Source organism: Salmo trutta, chromosome 16 (genome assembly GCF_901001165.1).
Source record: "Salmo trutta chromosome 16, fSalTru1.1, whole genome shotgun sequence".
Taxonomy (NCBI): Eukaryota; Metazoa; Chordata; class Actinopteri; order Salmoniformes; family Salmonidae; genus Salmo; species Salmo trutta.
Genome location: NC_042972.1, coordinates 56,939,609 through 56,955,630, shown reverse-complemented (window position 1 = coordinate 56,955,630; position 16,022 = coordinate 56,939,609). Strand labels below are relative to the sequence as shown.

Genomic DNA, 16,022 nt, shown 5'->3' with positions numbered 1-16,022 from the left:
CTTAACCCTTGTGTTGTCTTAAGGGTGACCCACCACTATGTTTAACAGCAGAGAAACCCCCCTAAATTATATTTTTTCATCTTGAAATTTGATTACTTTTCCTAGTGACCCCAACATTAGAAAAAGTGAAACATCACTATTTTCATATTTCCATGAAAGCTGTACACCACCAGGGTACAAAGATTGTCTTAGGGTCATTTTTGACCCGGCAGTTATACAATAATTTATACACAACAAAAAACACACACACGCGCGCAAACACACACGTGCACAATGAGAAATTGAGATTGAGTGCTGCTGAGTGAACATCTCCCCTCCACGAGCCCACATATGACTCAAGTTCACAGACAAAATCAAAAAATTTCAGACAAAATAAACATTTCTTGAACGCATTGTTTACTAATTGGTAATGCAGTCAGAGTCTGTAAAGGTGCTGCAGATGACAGTCCCCCCAGTTCTCTCTTTGCTGAAGCCAGGAGTGCCCTTTTCAGTGCCCAACAGGTCGTAGATCTGAGTTTTTCAGATGTCCAAGAGGAACAAGAGAACAATGATTTAGAAGAGGATGAGGTATCTCAAGAAGAAGATGGGGAAGAATACAACCCAGAGCACGATGCATCATCTTCAGATAAAGAAGAAATCCCCCAAGCTGAAAGAGATACCTTTTTGTCAAATAACAGCAAAATAACATGGTCCTTGTCACCATATGACAACCAGGACAGGATGGCAGCACAAAATGTCATAAGGATGACCCCAGGGCCCACAAGACAGGCAGTTGCCCATGCTCAGGACATCGCCTCAACATTCTACATGTTCATCACACCAGCCATAAAAAAAAAATCATCCTGGAGATTACAAATTTGGAGTGTTTTTGTAAATATGGAGACAACTGGAAAATAATGTATTTATTTTATTTTATTTATTTTACCGTTATTTTACCAGGTAAGTTGACTGAGAACACATTCTCATTTACAGCAACGACCTGGGGAATAGTTTCAGGGGATAGGAGGGGGATGAATGAGCCAATTGTACGCTGGGGATGATTAGGTGGCCGTGATGGTATGAGGGCCAGATTGGGAATTTAGCCAGGGCACCGGGGTTAACACCCCGGTATGAGATTGGCCTGCGTGCCTACATAGGGCTGCTAATCTTAGCGGGTGTGTATAGGTCCCGAGGTGAGGCTACATGTAGTCCCTGGCATGCAGAGAGTAGAAGGGTGATTTTCCATGTCACGGTGCCACTGAAAGTCTTTCATGCTTTCTCAAGAATGCTACAATATGTAACCGTGAGTCAAGATCTGCAAGACGTGTGAGAGACAAACTGGCGGCCATAAGAGAGGTCTGGGAGAAGTGGGTAGAGCATCTGCCATGCCTTTACAACCCTGGGCTTGAAGTAACAGAGGATGAGCAACTGGTTCCATTCAGGGGTACATTTTTATTTTCATATCTGTAATGTAAGTGATTTTCACTGTTCATTTTACTATGTATTGCTGTAATATCATTGATTTATGTGATTTGTTTTCTGTGACACTGATACTAATTACTGATAGCAATCTCTTTTGTTAATAGTTCGCTGTCCATTCCAGCAGTATATGCCCAGCAAGCCAGCAAACTATGGCATCAAGATATGGGTGGCCTGTGACGCACAATCCAGCTACGCTTGGAAGATGCAAGTCTACACAGGGAAGTCGACCAGTGGAGGCCCAGAGAAGAACCAGCGGATGTGACAGATGGACTGAGGGGGCACAATGTCACATATGACAATTTCTTTACCTCTTATGAACTCAGCCAGCATGCTCCTGAAGAGGAAGATCACCATGGTTGGCACAGTTAGAAAGAACAAGCCTGAGCTCCCCCCTGCACACCTTGCAACAAGGGGGAGAGAAGTTTGCCTTCACCCCCACCACCACTCTAGTTTCTTACCTCCCAAAGAGGAATAAGAATGTGGTTTTCCTGAGCGCATTGCACGATATGGCTGAGATCAGTGATCGCGAGGACAGGAAGCCAGCCATCATCCTGGACTACAACCACAAGAAAGGAGGCGTGGACAACCTGGACAAGGTGATTGGAACTTACAGCAGCAGGAGGATGACTGCCCGCTGGCCCCTGGTCATCTTTCATAACATCATTGATGTGTCCTCATACAATGCCTTCGTGATATGGAACAAGATCAATCCCACTTGGATGCCTGATTAGTGGAACAAGAGGAGGGTGTTCCTGGAGCAGCTGGGAAATGCAACTGTAACCCCACACATTCAAAGAAGGGAGCACCTCCCCGACACAGCAGCCTCTGCAGCGCTTGTGAAAGCTGTTCAGTGGGCTGAATCTTGTCCTGATCCACCTGAGGCTGCAGCTGGGGCAGGCAAGAGGAGGAGATGCCAATTCTGCCCCCAATGAAGGACTGTAAAACAAATACTATGTGCTGCACATGTGAGAAATACATCTGCAAAGTCCATGCACACACACGTGCATATTGTCCTTCATGTGATAATTAGAGTTGATTGATTTATGTTCATCAAGTTTTTGTTTTGTATCTATTATCATATTTTATTCTTATTTATTGTTGTTGTTTAAACACCTTGTTGGTGGGGGCAATGGTTCAAAAATGGGAGAAGACTAGTTTTTTGTAGTTGAATTCCTCATTGTAGAGTATATAAGAATATCACTATGTTGCCAAAAAAGTTCAAGACTGTTATTGTTTCCCTTCAATAAAATGCATTCAAAACTACTTTCTGCACATTTCTTCTACTTTATTAGGCTATACAAGTGCTCTCTTGCTACAAAATTATTGTTTACACCTATGCAGCACCTTTAGCAATAATAATAATAATAACCTCTACTTTAGTAAAGAAAACAATTATGACAGGTGTGTTTTAATAAAAATGAGTGGTGTCCACTGATTAAATGCAGTCTTTCTACATTGTGAAGAGAGAAAACCCAGATATTCACAAAGTTTGTGACGAATGACAGGTTGTTTCTTCATGCAAAATAGATTTGGGGTTTAAAATTCAATTAAGCTGCTTTATTTTAGGGATTTAGTGAAGGCATGTCATTTTTTACCCTTAGGACAAGGGGAGTATACAGAATGTTAAGACTACACAAGGGTTAAATCCTACTGTTCCACCATGGATTTGGATTTCATTGACAATTTGGACCACTTCAGGGAGAGCCCCCAGCTTCACAAGGGCTTGCATCTATATATGAGAGGGGCAAAAGTTCTCTCAGAAAATATCAAAGAGGCTCTTATCAGACATTTACTCAACAACAGCCGAACCCCGGTTCAGGTAATTCTTCCAATTCCAACTATTTCACAGCATTATCATCGTACTGCTATAGATTTCCATGTTGCCAGGGGTATTGTCAGTAGTAATCTTGTACCCATAAAGTTTAACTCTGTTGCTGTTAGCCAAAATGAGAGGCCTGCTGTGGTCAGCTTACCCAATGCTATTATTTAAAAATACCTACAGTATATGGATACCCCTGCTGTTTTCAAAGCACGTAGAGGGCTTGGATGGTTCCACAGAAACGTATGAAGCTTGATGTCAAAGATGGACCATATAGATGTCTGCATGCATGACACTAACCCTGACATTCTGGTTCTCACAGAGACCTGGTTAATTGTTTGAGTATGGATAAGGACATTGAAATAACAGATTGCAACATTTTCAGGTGTGATAGACTGGAAAAAGGTGTAGGGGTGGCTATATACAGTACAAGTCCAAGGTTTGGACAAACAAACACATTCAAGGGTTTTTCTTTCTTTTTACTATTTTCTACATTGCAGAATGATAACGTTTAAATACTTGAGCTGTGCTTAATTTAGGTTGCATGTAACCAATGGAAACCAATGAAACCAATGGAATAGTCCCAAAAGTGCACACTCTTGGCATTATCTCAATCAGCTTCATGAGGTAGTCACCTGGAATGGATTTCAATTAACAGGTGTGCCTTGTTAAAAGTTAATTTGTGTTTTACATTTGAGCCAATCTGTTTTGTTGTGAAAAGGTAGGGGTTGATTTTATTAGGATCTCTTTTAGTCCTCATTTGGACTAATCTCCCAAGAGTCCTTAAACATCAAAATACAATTTATAATACGATCACATTTTCATATGTAACACACTGGGTTGTATACAGAAAATAGCCCTATTTGGTAAAATATTAAGTCCATACTATGGCAAGAACAGCTCAAATAAGCAAATAGAAATGACAGTCCATCATTACTTTAAGACATGAAGGTCAGTCAATGTGGAACATTTCAAGTGCAGTCGCAAAAACCATCAAGCGCTATGATGAAACTGGCTCTCATGAGGACCGCCACAGGAAAGGAAGACCCAGAGTTACCTCTGCTGCAGATGACAAGTTCATTAGAGTTAACTGCGCCTCAGATTGCAGCCCAAATAAATGTTTCACAGAGTTCAAGTAACAGACACATCTCAACATCAACTGTTTAGAGGAGACTGCGAGAATCAGGCCTTCACGGTCGAATTGCTGCAAAGAAACCACTACTAAAGGACACCAATAAGAAGAAGAGACTTGCTTGGGCCAAGAAACACTAGCAATGGACATTAGACCAGTGGAAATCTGTCCTTTGGTCTGATTAGTCCAAATTATAGATGTTTGGTTCCAACCGCTGTGAGACGCAGAGTAGGTGAACGGATGATCTCCGCATGTGTGTTTCCCACCATGAAGCATGGAGGTGTGATGGTGAGGGGGTGCTTTGCTGGTGACACGGTCTGTGATTTATTTAGAATTCAAGGCACAACATTCTGCAGCGATACGCCGTTCTATCTGGTTTGAGCTTAGTGGGACTATCATTTGTTTTACAACAGTACAATGACCCAACACACCTCCAGGCTGTGTAAGGTTTATTTGACCAAGAAGGATAGTGATGGAGTGCTGCATCAGATGACCTGGCCTCCACAATCACTCAACCTCAACCCAATTGAGATGGTTTGGGATGAGTTGGACCCGCAGATTGAAGGAAAAGCAGCCAACAAGTGCTCAGCATAAGAGGGAACTCATTCAAAACTTTTGGAAAAGCATTCCAGGTGAAGCTGGTTGAGAGAATGCCAAGAGTGTGCAAAACTGTCAATGCAAAACTTAGAAGAATCTAAAATATATTTTGATTGTTTAAAACTTTTTTGGTTACTACATGATTCCATATGTGTTATTTCATAGTTTGATGCCTTCACTGTTATTCTACAATGTAGAAAATAGTAAAAACAAAGTAAAACCCTTGAATGAGTAGGTGTGTCCAAACTTTTGACTGGTACTGTATGGGAAATTGACTCTTGGAGCATCATGTTCCCTAAGTGTCTAAATCGTGTTTTGTGGACATAACAGAGGGTGTCCCTCAAGGTTAAATTCTTGGTCGGTTCTTTTCACAATTTATATTAACAATATTGGTTCATCTGTAAAAACGTTCAACCTTCACCTGTATGCATACGACACTTTTGTGTATGCAATTGCCCCCACGGCTGACCAGGCCCTTTCGGACCTTTCAGTCCGTCTTTATTGCCCTGCAGAGGGCCTTTGTTGAACTGAAGTTAGTGCTTAATGCAGGTTAAACGAAGTATAAATATCTGGGCATCCCGAATGACAATAGGCTTTCATTCAAAATACATGTTGATGAGTTGTTAAAAAGGTAAGTATAAAAATTGGCTTCTTTTACAGGAATAGGTCGTACCTTACGGTAAATAGCAGAAAACAAATCATTCAGTCGATATTCATTCAGATTTTAGACTATGGCAATATCATTTATATAAATGCAGCTGCCACTGTATTGAAGCCACTGGACGCTGTATATAATAGTGCATAATGCTTCATTATGGGCAGTAGGTTCAGCACACAATGTACTCTGTATGAGAAAGTAGGCTGGCCCTATTCGAAGTCTCGCAGATCTATGCATTGCGCTCTTTTTGTCTATAAAGCCCTCTTGTGTAAACTACCACCCTACCTGATTTCTCTGGTAACCTATAGAGATACAAGCTATCAGACAAGATCTCATGAACGGATTACTCTAGAGGTCCCTTCGATCTCTGCAGAGTTGGGTAAGTCTGTCTTTATCTATTTTGCACGTTGCTTGTGGAATGGTTTAAATTTCATGAATTGGTGCCTCTGATGCAGTCAGACAGCTATGTGAGGATCTTTTTAAGGAGTAATGTGTTTGTTTTTTATATTTCTATGATTGATCTTAATTTTTTTTTATTTTGTATTGTGTTGTGTTTTTTTGCTTGCTTAGATCTTGTATGTAACTAGGCCTATGTTTTGTAACTTTCCCCAGGTCGTTGTTGCAAATGAGAATGTATTCTCAGTCAACTCACCCAATCTAATTTCAAAAGCTATTTTATATACCATAGGTTGCGTGAGATTGGCTCTCGTTTTCTCAAAAATATGTACAAAACATACCCATGCCTAACGTACAACATTAGATACTATGGTCAAATCCTGCAATTTGTATTTGTTTTAGTGTCGCTGAAATATGTTGACTTAGTTTTTGTCACAACAAACAAACATGGAAGTCTAAAATGTGATTGAGTATGTGGACACCCCTTCAAATGAGTGGATTCGTTAATTTCAGCCACACCTGTTGATGACAGGTGTATAAAATTGAGCACACAGCCAGTCAATCTCCATAGACAAACATTGGCAGTAGAATGGCCTTACTGAAGAGCTCATTGACTTTAAACATAGCACCGTCATAGGATACCACCTTTCCAACAAGTCAGTTCATTACATCTCTGCCCTGCTAGAGCTGCCCCGGGCAACTGTAAGTGCTGTTATTGTGAAGTGGAAACGTCTAGGAGAAACAACGTCTCAGCCGCGAAGTGTTGGCCACACAAGCTCACAGAACGAATGAATAGTCCCAACTGTAAAGTTTGGTGGAGGAGAAATAATGGCCTGGGGCTGTTTTTCATGGTTCAGGCTCCTTAGATCCAGTGAAGAGAAATCTTAACGCAGCATCAATGACATTCTAGACAATTCTATACTTCCAACTTTGTGGCAACAGTTTGGGGAAGGCCCTTTCCTGTTTCAGGATGACAATGCCCCTGTGCACAAAGCAAGGTCCATACAGAAATGGTTTGTCAAGACCGGTGTGGAAGAACTTGACTGGTGTGCACAGAGCCCTGACCTCAACTCCATCGAACACCTTTGGAATGAATTGGAACGCAGACGGCGAGCCAGGCCTAATCGCCCAACATCAGTGCCTAACCTCACTAATGCTCTTGCGGCTGAATGGAAGCAAGTCCCCGCAGCAATGTTCCAACATCTGGTGGAAAGCCTTCCCAGAAGATTGGAGGCTGTTACAGCAGTAAAGGGGGATCAACTCCATTTTAATGCCCATGATTTTGCAATGAGATGTTTGATGAGCAGGTGTCCACATAATTTTGGTCATGTAGTGTACCGCTGCATATTTCAGCTGGCAAAGTAATGAAGCATGCTGATTGAGCATGTGTATTTTAATAAGGTAATGGGCACAGGATCATTATTAATGCATGAAAATAGACCTGTTAGTCAAATTTTAATATATTTTGTGTTCATACATTGCCTATTAGAATATACGGTACATTAGGGACATAGGGGTAATCATTTTCATTTATCAAGAGTAAAACTTTAATTTCAGTGGAACAGGATGTAATGCATAATAGCAACAGAGAGCAAAAGAGTTATTGGGTCAGTCTGTATTTTGTTATCCCGCTCATTACCCAGAATGGCCGTGTTTCTTCAAGCACTATTTGATAAAGAAACAGTGAACCTGAGTCGAGAGTGATGGCAGAAGATAGATGATATAGGGTGAGAAATCTCCCAAGACTGCCTGTCCAAATGTGTGGCAGCTGGTTTGGACTGTCCCTGAAGTGCTTTAAAAATAGATCAGCGAAGAACCAGAGAGAAGGGGAAAAAAACGAGGAATCGAGGTCATAACTTTAACACAGGGAGGAAATTCATTATGCGTCTTCAGCACCTATGTTCAGCTCAATGAGCAAGGTCGGTACAGGGGTGGGGGGGGGGGATTTGCTTATTCTAGTGTTTTTGTTTTCATTTGAATATTCAGAAAGTGCCTTCTGAAAGTATTCACACACCTTCATTTTTTTCTCTCCACATTTTGTTGTTACAGCCTGAATTTAACATGTATTAAATTGAGATTTTGTGCCACTGATCTACACACAATAACCCACAATGTCAAAGTGAAATTTAGATTTTTGAAAAAAATCACACAGACCAAGGAGGTATTCCAATGCTTCGCAAAGAAGGGAATCTATTGGTAGATGGGTAAAAAACAGACACTGAATATCCCTTTGAGCATGGTGGAGTTATTAATTGCGCTTTGGAAGGTGTTTCATTACACTCAGTCACTACAAAGATACAGGCGTCATTCCTAACTCAGTTGCCGGAGAGGAAGGAAACTGCTCACGGATTTCACCATGAGACCGAATGGTGATTTTAAAACAGTTACAGAGTTTAATTGTTGTGATAGGAGAAAACTGAGGATGGATCAAGAACATTGTAGTTACTCCACAAAGACAGAGTGAAAGAAGGAAGACTGTACAAAATAAAAAATATTCCAAAACATGCATATGTTTGCAACAAGGCACTAAAGTAATCCTGCAAAAAATGTGGCAAAGAAATTGACTTCTTGTACTGAGTACAAAGCATTATGTTTGGGTCAAATCTAACACATGAATGAGTATTACTTTTCATATTTTCAAGCATAGTGGTGGTTGCATAATGCTATGGATATGCTCATCATCGGCAAGGTCTAGCGATTTTTTTTTTACCATAAAAATAAACAGAATAGAGTTAAGCACAGGCAAAATCCTAGAGGACAACCTGTTTCAGTCTGCTTTCCAACAAACACTGGGAGACAAATTCACCTTCAGCAGGACTTTAACCTAAAACTCAAGGCCAAATATAGACTGGAGTTGCTTACCAAGACGACATTGAATGTTCCTGAGTGGCCTAGTTACAGTTTTGACTTAAAGCGGCTTGAACATCTATGGCAAGACTTGAAAATGGCTGTCTGGGCAATGATCAACAACCAACTTGACAGAGCTTAGAGAGTTTAAAAAACAATATTGGGCAAATATTGTACAATCCAGGTGTGCAAAGCTCTTAGACACTTACCCAAAAAGACTCACAGCTCTAATTGCTGCCAAAGGTGATTCTAATATGTAATGACTCAGGGGTTTGAAAACTTATCTAATGAAGATATAGTGTTTTATTTTTCATTAATAGTTTATTTTCTTCCACTTTGACATTACAGAGTATTTTGCATAGAAGTTACAAAATGAAATCCATTTTAATCCCAATTTGTAACACAACAAAATGTGAAACATTTGTGGATACTTTCTGAAGGCACAGTACATCTTTGTACTATCAGGTTATGATTTATACTTAGTGACCCATAGCAATTCATTTGAGAGTGGTTACATTTCCACACCCCCATCCCTCTACTTACTAAACATTGTGGCAGGGTCAGGCAGTTGAAATGACAGATTGTGGCTTTAACTATTTGTACTGAATTAATTGCACACATATACCGTCACAATGTCCCTATCATCTAACAATAAGTAACTACAGCGTTGCCCAATTATAGAAAGTGAGTCCTGAATTACCCGCTAATGAGTAGAAATTAATCACTAATCAGCTCAGTCGTATAGCCGCTATATAGCCGGCTACTGAGGGGAGGACGGCTCGTAATAATGGCTGGAACGGAGGAAATGGAATACCATCAAACACATGGAGACCATGCTTGATGTATTTGATACCACTACACTGATTCTGCTCCAGCATTTACCACGAGTCCATTCTCCCCAACTAAGGTGGCACTAACCTCCTGTCAAACTGCTTCATCATAATCAAGGCCATAATTCAAATCAAATCACATTTATTTGTCACATGCGCCGAATATAACAAGTGTAGACCACCATGAAATGCTTACTCACCGCCATACCAGGCGGTGAATACAACCAGCTAGGATGCTCTTGATGGTGCGGCTGTATATGTTTTTGAGGATCTGGGGACCCATGCCAAATCTTTTCAGTCTCCTGAGGTGGAAAAATCTGATCTAATCAAATCAAATGTTATTGGTCACATACACGTGATTAGCAGATGTTATTGCGGGTGTAGCGAAATGCTTGTGCTTCTAGCTCCGACAGTGCAGTAATATCTAACAAATTACACAACATATATCCAATACACACAAATCTAAGTAGGAATGAATTAAGACTATATACATATGGATGAGTGATGTCAGAGCAGAACGGACTAAGATACAGTAGAATAGTATAGAAAACAGTATATACATATGAGATGAGTAATGCAAGTTATGAAAACATTATTAGGTGAATGAGATACCATAGAATAGTATAGAAAATAGTATATACACATGAGATGAGTATTGCCAGATATGTAAACATTAAGTGACTAAGATACCGTAGAATAGTATAGAATACAGTACACACATATGAGATGAGCAATGCAAGATATGTAAACATTATTAAGTGACTAAGATACCATAGAATAGTATAGAATACAGTATACACATATGATGTGTCATGCCAGATATGTAAACATTATTAAAGTGACTAGTGTTCCATTTCTTAAAGTGGCCAGTAATTCCTAGTATATGCCTATAGGCAGCAGCCTTTAATGTGTTAGTGATGGAAGTTTAACAGTCTGTTGGCCTTGAGATAGAAGCTGTTTTTCATTTTCTCGGTCCCAGCTTTGATGCACCTGTACTGACCTCGCCTTCTGGATGATAACGGGTGAACAGGCAGTGGCTCGGGTGGTTAATGTCCTTGATGATCTTTTTGGCCTACCTGTGACATCGGGTGCTGTAGGTGTCCTAGCTTGCCTCCGGTAATGCGTTGGGCAGACCGCACTACCCTCTGGAGAGCCTTGCGGTTGTGGGCGGTGCATTTGCCGTACCAGGCGGTGATACAGCCCAACAGGATGCTTTCAATTGTGCATCTGTAAAAATTTGTGATGGTTTTGTTGTGCCCTCTTCACGACTTTCTTGATGTGTTTGGACCATGATAGTTTGTTGGTGATGTGGACACCAAGGAACTTGAAACTCTCGGCCCGCTCCACTACAGTACCGTTGATGTGAATGGGGGCGTGTTTGGTCTTCCTTTTCCTGTAGTCCACGATCATCATCTTTGTCTTGCTCACGTTAAGGGAGGTTGTTATCCTGGCACCACACTGCCAGGTCTCTGACCTCCGAGGCTGTCTCATCGGAGGTTGCACCCTGGCACCACACTGCCAGGTCTCTGACAATGAGGCTGTCTCGTTGTTGTCGGTGATCAGGCCTACCACCGTTGTGTCGTCTGCAAACTTAATGATGGCTTTGGAGTCGTGCTTGGCCATGCAGTCGTGGGTGAACAGGGAGTACAGGAGGGGACTAAGCCCGCACCCTGAGGGGCCCCCATGTTGAGGATAAGCGTGGCAGATGTGTTGTTGCCTACCCTTACCACCTGGGGGTGGTCCATTAGGAAGTCCAGCATCTGGGAAAGGGCAGTGAGGAATGCGATTGAGATTGCATCATCTGTGGATCTGTGGGCGCGGTATGTGAATTGTAGTGGGTCTAGGGTTTCTGGGATGATGGTGTTGATGTGAGGCAAGCCCAGCCTTTCAAAGCACTTCATGGCTACCGACGTGAGTGCTACAGGGCAGTAGTCATTTAGACAGGTTACCTTCTTAGTGGTAAATAGACGGCTACAAAAAATATAGATGAAAACCAGTGGTGGAACAATTATTCAATTGTCATACTTTAGTAAAAGTAAAGATACCTAAATAGAAAATGACTCAAGTAAAAGAGAAAGTCACCCAGTAAAATATTACTTGAGTAAAAGTCTAAAAGTATATGATTTTAAATATACTTAATTATCAAAAGTAAATGGAATTACTAAAATGTACTTAAGTATCTAAAGTAAAAGTTCCTTATATTAAGCAAACCAGACGGCACAATTTTCTTGCTTTTTTTTATTGATGGATAGCCAGGGGCACACTCCAACACTCAGACATAATTTACAAACAAAGCATTTGTGTATAGTGCGTCTGCCAGATCAGAGGCAGTAGGGACGACCAGGGATGTTCTCTTTATAAGTGTGTGAATTGGACCATTTTCCTATCAAAATGTAATGAGTACTTTTGGGTGTCAGGGAAAATGTATGGAGTAAAAAATGCATTATTGTCTTTAGGAATGTAGTGAAGGTAAAGTAAAAGTTGCCAAAAATATAAATAGTAAATTAATGTGCAGATACACCAAAAAACTTAAGGTACTTTACACCACTGATGAAAACTCTCTTGGTAGATAGTGTGGTCTACAGCTTATCATGAGGTACTCTACCTCAGGCAAGCAATATCTCAAAACACCAGTGTCAACGTCAGCAGTGAAGAGGCGACTCCAGGATGCTGGCCTTCTAGGCAGAGTTCCTCTGTCCAGTGTCTGTGTTCTTTTGCCCATCTCAATCTTTTATTTTTATTGGCCTGTCTGAGATATAGCTTTTTCTTTGCAACGCTACGAGTGATGGTTGCTGATAGTGGGCCTCTGTACGCCTATGTAGATATTCCATTACAAATCTGCTGTTTCCAGATACAATAGTCATTTACAACATTAACAATGTCTACACTGTATTTTTGATCAAATTGATGTTATTTTAATGGACAAAAAACTTGCTTTTCTTTCAAAAACAAGGACGTTTCTAAGTGACCCCAAACTTTTGAACGGTAGTGTATGTACAATAAGTTGACTCACTTTGTCTCTCCCTCTCCTTACCTACCCCTCATTTCCCTTTTTGTAAGCAAACGGTCATGCTTTTGTTAGTCCACAAGGGACCTGTTTTCATTGTATTACGTTAGTAATCGATAACCTATACCATGCGTGTAAGTGTGTTTGTGTTTAATTGAATCGAGCATCAATTAAACATAGTTAGTTGATAAAATAAATAACAGTCATCAGATGAATGATTGTCACGTCATGACAGTAGGATAGTCTCGAATGGAGCTCATCCAGTTTATTCTCCAGTGATTGCACGTTGGATAATAGAACGGATGGTAGAGGCGGTTACCCACTCGCCGACGAATTCTCACAAGGCACCCTGATCTCCTGTATTTCCTTATTTTCTTTGTGTGAATGACGGGGATTTGGGCCTTGTCTGGGGGCAACATTATATCCTTTGCGTCCGACTCATTAAGTGGTAACAATTCATCACATTTCTGGTACTTCAACAAAAACAAACTGGGTACCAATGTTTGGGATGCTACATGTTTTTAATACATTTCAAAGCCGCAAAGGTGTACATATAGTGAAATGTAAATACCACAGTAAAATCAAATGCACCTGTGAACCTAGAACAATATTGTATCTGCAGTCACAATGTCAGCAGTCTGTAACACTGACCTGGGAGCCACAACAACACACACTGCATTACACTTTATTACAGTATGTTAGTTGCCATATCCTGTAATGGGCTGAGTTATTCAATGACAACATCTAAACATAGCAATGGCCACCCCTAGTAAAGCGATAACAAATGCCCTCCTCATACACCTCCCTTCAACAGAACATCAGCCTTATCCCCTCCAATATTCAAGGCAAACCCCTGTGGGTTCATGTCAATTAAACATTCGATAGAGAACTGCCACTGTATTGGTGCTGTGGAACTCAGTGCTCTTATATAATAGCGGCAGCATTGGCTTAATGGTGTCTGACAATGAGGCTGGAGTTTGGGCGGCCTGTCTATGGCAGGAAGCAGCACAGAGTGGTCCTCTGGCGGCAGGCCAGCACTGAGGAGCAGCTAAACCACCAGCCTGGAGGCAGAATTAGGGGAATTACTTGATGTGTGATTTTTGGCAGCATTTTCTCTCTGACGGAATAAAATACAAAGGAAAAGGGGATGAGCTGAGTACAAGAGCTCAGGTGCCTCTCCAATCACTGTGGTTGAGTGAAGGGGGGTGAAGAAGGAAAAATATAGTCATTTTATTCAAAGCTAATTAAAATATAGTCATTTTATTCAAAGCTAATTATCATATGCCATTTAGCAGACATTTTACAGTTGAAGTCGGAAGTTTAAATACACCTTAGCCAAATACATTTATACTCAGATTTTCACAATTCCTGACATTTAATCCTAGTAAAAATTCCCTGTCTTAGGTCAGTTCGAATCACCACTTTATTTTAAGAATGTGAAATGTCAGAATAATAGTAGAGAGAATGATTTATTTCAGCTTTTATTTCTTTCATCACATTCCCAGGGGGTCAGAAGTTTACATCCACTTAGTTAGTATTTGGTAGCATTGCCTTTAAAATGTTTAACTTGGGTCAAACGTTTTGGGTAGCCTTCCACAACCTTTCCACAATAAGTTGGGTGAATAATTTTGGCCCATTCCTCCTGACAGAGCTGGTGTAACTGAGTCAGGACTGTAAGCCTCCTTGCTCGCACACGCTTTTCAGTTCTGCCCACAAATTTTCTATAGGACTGAGATCAGGGCTTTGTGATGGCCACTCCAATACCTTGACTTTGTTGTCCTTAAGCCATTTTGCCACAACTTTGGAAGTATGCTTGGGGTCATTGTCCATTTGTAAGACCCATTTGCAGTCAAGCTTTAACTTCCTGACTGATGTCTTGAAATGTTGCATCAATATATCCACGTCATTTTTCTCCCTCATGATGCCATCTATTTTGTGAAGTGCACCAGGCCCTCCTGCAGCAAATGGTCATTATGGCCAAACAGTTCATTTTTGTTTCATCAGACCAGAGGACATTTCTCCAAAAATTATGATCTTTGTCCCCATGTGCAGTTGCAAACTGTAGTCTGGCTTTTTTATGGAGGTTTTGGAGCAGTGGCTTCTTCCTTGCTGAGCGGCCTTTCAGGTTATGTCGATATAGGTCTCGTTTTACTGTGGAAATAGATACTTTTATACCTGTTTCCTCCAGCATCTTCACAAGGTCCTTTGCTGTTGTTCTGGGATTGATTTGCACTTTTCGCACCAAAGTACGTTCATCTCTAGGAGACAGAACGCGTCTCCTTCCTGAGCGGTATGAAGGCTGCGTGGTCCCATGGTGTTTATACTTGCGTACTATTGTTTGTACAGATGAACATGGTACCTTCAGGCGTTTGGTAATTGCTCCCAAGGATGAACCAGAGTTGTGTAGGTCTTCTGAGGTCTTGGCTGATTTCTTTTGATTTTTCCATGATGTCAAGCAAAGAGGCACAGGAGTTTGAAGGTAGGCCTTGAGATACATACCTCCAATTGACTCAAATGATGTCAATTAGCCTATCAGAAGCTTCTAAAGCCATGACATAATTTTCTGGAATTTTCCAATCTGTTTAAAGGCACGGTCAACTTAGTGTATGTAAACTTCTGACCCACTGGAATTGTGATACAGTGAATTATAAGTGAAATAATCTGTCTCTAAACAATTGTTGGAAAAATTACTTGTGTCATGCACAAAGTAGATGTCCTAACCGACTTGCCAAAAATAAATTTGTGGAGTGGTTGAAAAACGAGTTTTAATGACTCCAAACTAAGTGTATGTAAACTTCCGACTTCAACTGTATATAAACCGATTTACACTAGTGCGTGAATAACATTTCACATGGGTGGCCCCAGCGGTAAAAATTGTAATGCTCTCATGTTCTATATCATCCTATTACATCAGCCATTGCAAACTTTAGCATCGTCTTCTAATTCGTAGAATTAAAGAATGGCGCTGGAGGGATTCAAAGAATGGCGCCGGAGGGGATGGCTGCCGTTTTACGGGCTCCTAACCAATTGAACTATTTTGTGTGTTTTTTTCGCATTGTTTGTAAATGATTTTGTACACAATGTTGATGCTACCGTCTCGTATGACCGAAAAGTGATTCTGGATATCAGAACAGCGATTACTCACCTCGAACTGAACAAAGATTTTTCTTTAATAATAAACACCAAGCAAATTCTTACTGAAACAGTACTGTAAAATAAATGGTAACAATTTGTAAAATAAAGGGTAACACTGGTGGTTACTCATACTTATCTTT

The 16,022-nt window shown here is 40.7% G+C and overlaps 1 protein-coding gene across 3 annotated transcripts in view; it reads left to right on the top strand.

Moving 5' to 3' along the window:
* The window catches only part of rims4 (regulating synaptic membrane exocytosis 4), a 44,250-nt gene that overhangs the window by 23,858 nt on the left and 4,370 nt on the right, over positions 1 to 16,022 (top strand). The gene's annotated exons all lie outside the window — the stretch shown is intronic.